This window comes from Callithrix jacchus, chromosome 21 (assembly GCF_049354715.1).
Source record: "Callithrix jacchus isolate 240 chromosome 21, calJac240_pri, whole genome shotgun sequence".
Taxonomy (NCBI): domain Eukaryota; kingdom Metazoa; phylum Chordata; class Mammalia; order Primates; family Cebidae; genus Callithrix; species Callithrix jacchus.
The window spans coordinates 6523481-6530814 of record NC_133522.1 but is presented as its reverse complement, the minus strand read 5'-3'; the positions used below and the strand labels follow the sequence as shown (position 1 = coordinate 6530814).

Sequence of the window (7334 nt, the reverse complement as noted above, 5' to 3'; positions counted from 1 at the left end):
TTAAGGGAAAAAGCTTTCTCCATAGCTAAAAATTGCAAGCAAAGCAAAAAAGTGCTGATGGAGAAACTATAGCAAGTTATCCCAAAGGCCCAGCTAACATAACCGATGAAAAGTGGCTACACTAAACAATAGATTTTTAAACGTAGAAGAAACCACGTTTTTTGAAAGAACGTCACCCAGAGTTTTCATAACTAGAGAGGAGAAATCACTATCTAGCTTCAAAGCTTCAACGAGAAGGCTGACTCTCATTTTAGGGGACAGTGCAGCTGATAACTTTAAGGTGAAGCCAATGTTCATTTACTACTCTGACAATCCCAGCCCCTAAGAACAATGCTAAATCTACTCTGCGTGTGCTCTATAAATGAAACAACAAAGCCTGAACGACAACACATCTGTTTACAGCGTGGCCTGAGACCTAGTGCTTAGAAAGATTTTTTGAAATGATTGCTTTTCATTTACAATGCACCTGGTCACTGAGAGCTTGGACAAAGATGTACGAGGAGACTAATGTTTTCTTTTTATTTATTTATTTTTAATTTTTATTGCATTTTAGGTTTGGGGTACATGTGCAGAACAAGATAGTTGCATGTTCTGCACATGTACCCCAAAACCTAAAATGTTTTCATGCCTCCTAACACAGTGTTGTTCTGCAGCCCATGGATCAAGGAATAATTTGACTTTCAGGTCTAATTATTTGAGAAATATATTTTATAAGGCTACGATTGCCATCAATAGTGATCACAGTGATCCCTCTAATGGATCTGATAAATTACTTAAATCTGCGAAATAAATTGGAAATCTTCTGGAAAGGATTCATTCTCCTAGATACTTAAAAACATTTGTGATTCATGTAAGCAGGACAAATATCAACATTAACAGGAGCTTAGAAAAAGAGGATTCCAACCCTCACGGTTGACTTTGAGAGGTTCAAGACTTCAGCCGAGAAAGTAACTACAGAACTGGTAAAAATAGCAAGAGAACTAGAATTAGAAATGGCATCTGCGGATGTGACCAAGCCACTACAACCTTGTGGTAAAATTTGAGCAGCTTAGGAGTTGCTTCTATGAGTACCTAAAGCAGCGGTTTCTTCAGAGATGAAATCTATTTCTAGGGAAGATGGTATGACCATTATTGAAATGGCAATGTAAATTACATAACTTGGGCCGTGTCCCTTGAGTATGCTCTTTCCCGGATGCATGTGACAATGTGAAGAATGAGGTGGAGCATGTCTAGTGTGTGGCTGCGGCCTGGGAAGGGCCACCACGGACAATGATTTGAGTAAATTCTGGAGAAATCTTGCCTCTGGTGGTGCCTTTGCAGCCAGGCAGCTGTGAAGTGTGAGCTACAGTGAAGCAGAAATCCAGGAAGAGGAGCTCCAAGAAGGTCATGAGTGAACCAAGACCGAATCCGGATATTTCCCCCCAAAATGGCCTTAAGACGTTTTTCTCTCCAGAAAATGTTAAAGATCATTCCATGGCTCCAAATTTAAAAGAACTATGTGTTTTATCGAACAGAGAGAACAGTGAAATTATGTGGACTTTTTGGTTAAATATGCAAAGATTTCTGCACATTCCAAAGATGTTGGAATAAATAAAAATGAATACTTGCAGTACTTGGATATGAAGAAACACATGAAGGAAGAAGCTCCTGAGTTCCTAACGTTTTCACAGCATTCTGCAAAGAATTATGTGCAGGATTATAATATGCTTTCTGAGAATGCCCATCTCTTCACAGAGAAAATTTGGAGAGCTTACATTGAACGAGTCAATAGGAATCCAGATTTGATACTCTCCATGAGGTCATCAGTTTAATGGGATTCTTCCCTTTCAGAATACAGATGGGATTAAAGTTAGAAAAAACTCATCTTGCATTAGGCAGTGTAAAATATGTGAAAACAATATTTCCCTCAACTCCTATAAAGTCACAGCTCTCAAAAGACAATATAGCTACCACTGAAATGCCAGAACAAACAGCTGTAACTATGTATTATAATATTTGTAAAGATGCAAATGCAGAGAAGCTTGTTTTAAGATATCACCCTGAGATATCTCTAACTAGTCAATCATTATTTACCTTATTAAATTATCATGAACCAACATACAAGGAATGGTGGGAAATTCCAGTGCTTATTCAAGTAATACCTGTTGCAGGTTCAAAGTCAGTTAATGTATATTAATTCACCACTTCCCTGAAAGAAAATGACTTTAAGAGAGAGAAATCAAATCTTTCATGAAGTTCCATTAAAATTTATGATGTCCAAAGACACATGTGTTACAGTCTCTGCATTCTTTATGGACAAACCTGAAGAGTTTCCATCTGAAATGAGCATGCCTGTGAAGTCAATGAGTGCCGAAAAACCGAGACTTGAAAACTTGCATCTGGATTTTGGTGATGATGTCACAGAACGTGAAACTCTTTGAGTAACCACCGCTAAAGCACCAAGTTCACCGAGTCCAGCAAGTACTTCCACAGTACCCAACATGACAGCTTCTCCTACAGCCCCCAAAGCAGGAACTGCACCTGTGGCACCAAGTACACCAGACGTTTCTGCTGATTCTAGAGGTTTATCTCAGATTCTGATGGGACAATTGCAAAAAGGAAACAACTGGTCGCTGCTATTGATGGAGTGAAAAAATGAAGATGATCAGGGATTTGAATCATGTGGTGATAAGGCATCAAATTTTGGCGAGTCTTTGATGCAAGACAGTGACCTGAAAACCGCGGATGCCTTACAGTTAGAAAATTCTCAGGAAACGGAAACTTCTAATAAAAATGATGATTGTTGATGCAGTACATGCTGCTGGTGAAACACCCAATGTTCTGGAAAACCTAGACGCCTCAAAGGAAAAGACTTAGATCAGAAGCAGCTAAAACTGAAGATACAGTTATCTGCAGCAGGGATATAGATGAGGAGTGTTTAGTCATTGATACAGAGTGGAAAGATCATAGTGATGGAAAGACAGGTGTTGTGGATTCTAGCTTAAGTTCTAGACCAGCTAGTCCAAATTCTCTCTAAGGACAGGCTTCTATAGGAAACCAGAATAACACTGCTTCTAGTCCAGAAGAGTCATGTGTTTTAAAAAACCTATCAGACAATTATATAAAAAATTTGATCCAGTTGGAGAGATTTTAAACATGCAGGATGAGCTCCTAGAGCCAATTTCCAGAAAAGAACCCAAATTGCTCTTAATGAATTTAGAAAGTTCTGAACAGCCTTCTGTTTCTGAGCAATTGTCTGTTCCTTCAGACGCCTCTAGTTGGCAGAAATCTGGACGGCCTGCATTTCATGAGCATGAACGATGAGTGCCCTATGAACCTCAGGACTATGTTGAAGATGCATTGGAATGCGTAGCTCCTCAGGGAGAAAGTTTTGTTCATAAGCTATTTAGCCTGCAAGACCTCTTGTGACTTGTGTGCTGCAGTGTCTTGTCCAAGTAGAGACCAGACCGCATTCTAAAAAATGGAAATCAGAAGATAATTTCCAGTTTATGTACTACCAAAAGGAGCGTATCAGGCTTGTTATAGAGTTGAAGCTCTGACTGACAGTGAACTTTGTCTCTTACAGACTGAAAGTTCATTGCATTCCAACAGCTCATTTTATGTTAGACAAATTTATGCATTTACTTCAAAGCTTTTTCTACTGGAAGAAATTACCTCAGAAGAATAAAAAAGAAGCTTTCAGTACTCAAGACTTCCAATTTATTTGACATCTTCCAACACATTCTAAAGAAATTAAGTAGCTTGCAGGAAAGGTCCTACTTGTTATCTCATGCACCAGAAGATTCTTCACTTCTGATCTATAAAGACTCTGCTACAAAAGTTACGAGGACAACATACAATTTGTATAAAACACACTGTGGCTTTCTCGGTGTACCTACCAGGCTTTCAGTTCCCTTGGTCACACTAGATCCCAGCCTGTTATTACCACATCATATCCCTCATGGAAGAATCACCATGTTGTGTTTTTCCACCTCAATCACTGGATGCCACAACACAACAAAAGGTTGGTGGAAAGAGAAATATAACTTGTATCTTTTCACCTAAATCAATGGATACCACAACACAACAAAAGGTTGGTGTAAAGAGAAATATAACTTGTATTTTTTTCACCTAGATCAATGGATACCACAACACAACAAAAGGTTGGTGGAAAGAGAATGCCTACACACAGCCACAGGAATCCAGTTTCCATAGAAACCAAAAGCAGTTGTTTGCCTGCTCAGAAAGTTGAAACTGAAGGAGTGGCTCCAAATAAAAGTAACTTAAGGACTGTACCATGAAAAATGAAATTAAAAAATTATAACAATTTTTAATGTAGAAAAGTTTGAGGGGAAATATGACTAGAAGATCAGTAGGCAAGAGGCACATCTTTCTTGTAATATCCTCAAGAGTTATTAGAGTGCCTTGAAAAAATATGTTGGCTATGTGAAGGAATGTTTCAACTAAAATGGAATGTTATCCTTTTCACCCTTAAAGTTTGAAGAGGATGTCGAAGTGTTTTAACATTATCAAGAAGGAAACTATTTTTACAGTAAACTTTTTTTTAAAAAACTGTAGCTGGAAAAATAATTTGCTTTTTTATCAAGAACACTTATCATTATGTATTTTGTTAGTTATATTGCCAGTCTGTTAAGACTGACTCAAAACATTAAATATTGCCACTTTTGAAGATAATTAAGAGCATTGCAAACCTTGTTTCTGATCCATTTTGACTGTTTTTATATATTCTTAAAATGATGAATGCCGCAGGTTAATAAAGTTAATACTTTTGAAAAATTATATACAAAGAACTAAAACAGATTTACAAGAAAAAAGAAAACATCCAAAAGTGGGCGAAGAATATGAATGACACTTTTCAAAAGAAGACATATATGAGGCAAACAAACATGAAAACTGTTCATCATCACTGATTATTAGAGAAATGCGAATCAAAACCACATTGAGCTACTACCTCACGCCAGTTAGAATGGCGATCATTAAAAAATCTGGAGACAACAGATGCTGGAGAGGATGTGGAGAAATAGGAACACTTTTACACTGTTGGTGGGAGTGTGAATTAGTTCAACCATTGTGGAAGACAGCGTGGCGCTTCCTTAAGGACCTAGAAATAGAAATTCCATTTGACCCAGCAATCCCATTACTGGGTATATACCCAAAAGATTATAAATCTATTATAAAGACACATGCACACATATGTTCATAGCGGCACTGTTCACAATAGCAAAGACCTGGAACCAACACAAATGCCCATTGATGATAGACTGGACAGGGAAAATGTGGCATATATACACCATGAAGTACTGTGCAGCCATAAAAAATGATGAGTCTGTGTCCTTTTTAGGGACATGGATGAATCTGGAAACCATCATTCTCAGCAAACTGACACAAGAACAGAAAACACTGCACGTTCTATTTCATAGGTGATGTTGATTAATGAGAACACAGGGACACAGAGAGGGGCGCGTTGCACAGTGGGGTCTGTTGGAGGGGGGCCAAGGGAGGGACAGTGGGTTGAGGGGGAGGTTGGAAGGGATTACATAAGGAGAAATGCCACATGTAGGTGATGAGGGCGGTGGAGGCAGCACACCACATTGCCATGTGTGTACCTATGCAACAATCCTGCATGATCTGCACATGTACCCCAGACCTAAAGTGCAATAAAAGAAAAAATTACATAACTTAGTTAACAAAGCAGTAGAAGGGTTTCATAAGATTGACTCCAATTTTGAAAGAAGTTTTAATTTGGGTGAAATGCTATCAAATAGCACCACATGCTACAGAGATATCTTTCAAAAAAGGAAAATCAATTGATGAGGCAAATTTAACTTTTCTTATCTTTTAGAAATTGCTAACGCCACCACAGCCTTTACCAACACCATCCTGATCTATACGCAGCCACAAGCACTGAGGAAACACCTTCCTCCAGCTAAAAGGTTATGACTCCCTGAAGGCTCAGGTGATCATTAGCAGTTGGGTTTTTTTCTTTAAGATGGAGTCTCGCTCTGTCACCCAGCCAGGAGTGCAGTGGCACAATCTAGGTTCACGGCAACCTCTGCCTCTCAGGTTCAAGCCATTCTCCTGCCTCAGCTTTCCAAGTAGCTGGAATTACAGGTGCGCGCCACCACACCTGGCTAATTTTTGTAGTTTTCGTCAAGACAGGGTTTCATCATGTTGGTTAGTTGACCTCAATCTCCTGACCCCGTAATCTGCCCACCTTGGCCTCCCAAAGTGCTAGGATTACAGGCATGAGCCACCACACCTGGCAGATCATTAGCATTTTTTAGCAATAAAGTATTTTTAAATTAAGATACATGTATTTTTTTATACATTGTGCTGTTGAACACAGAACAGGTACAATATTGTATAAGCATAACTTTCATATGTCCTGGGAAATGAAGAAAAATTGTGTGACTTGCTTTAGTTCAATATTTACTTTTTTGAGGTGATCTGGAAGTGAACTCACAGTATCTCCAAGGTATGCTTTATTTATTACTATTAATATTCCACATGAAAGAAGGTATGAATACCTCAGTGTTTAATTATTTGGAAGTATTAAGGAATCACTTGAGCATGTGTACATTATCATCACTAGTTATACTTTTGTTTCTTTTTCTTTCTGGTTTTCTTTACACTGATTATATTTCTTTAAGTGATAAAGAGAACAAAAACTAGAGAGGAAGCCATTGCTGGGAAAATCAGGCCAGGGTTTGTCCAGGAGCATACAGGAATACCTCAAAATAGTAACAAGTTTGATGATGAGATAGGCCAAAAAATGGAGAACTAAGTTCTAGAATACATTTTGACATAAGGATATGTATAACATTAGAATAACTGTTTACGTTCTCTGGGCTTCTTTTGTTCTTACCTTCAGAGTAAGGAGTGTTGGATGACATGGCAAGTAAAATCCTTTGATTTGTTATTATATCACCTTGCATGGAGGCATATCAGGAGTAATATACACTATTGGATGTAAGTTGAATTTGTGTATTTCTTTTTTCTCTTACTGTGTTTTTTGTAATAAGACAATGCTGTGAAATAATGATCAAGAGGTGTCCACCTTATAACATTACTACTCCCCTCATTTTTTTCTGAAATGACCTCTCAACACCCCATAGCAGTTAATCCGTTATCACAATCTCAGATGAACTTTTTAAAACAGTGGAGAAATTGATAGACTGATTCAAAGTATAACATTTGAAAGAATCCCCACAGAGCAATTTTAAAATTTATTCAAGCATTTATGTGTATGTGCGTGTGTATGTATGTATGTATGTATCTATGTATGTATGTATGTATTTTGTATCACAGAAGGAATCTCAACATCCTGGGATGAC

At 38.0% G+C, this 7334-nt stretch overlaps 1 pseudogene; it reads left to right on the top strand.

Moving 5' to 3' along the window:
- The first annotated feature begins 1377 nt into the window (after window positions 1-1377).
- LOC100405827 (little elongation complex subunit 2 pseudogene) lies at window positions 1378-4280 on the top strand (annotated as a pseudogene).
- The last annotated feature ends 3054 nt before the right edge of the window (window positions 4281-7334 follow it).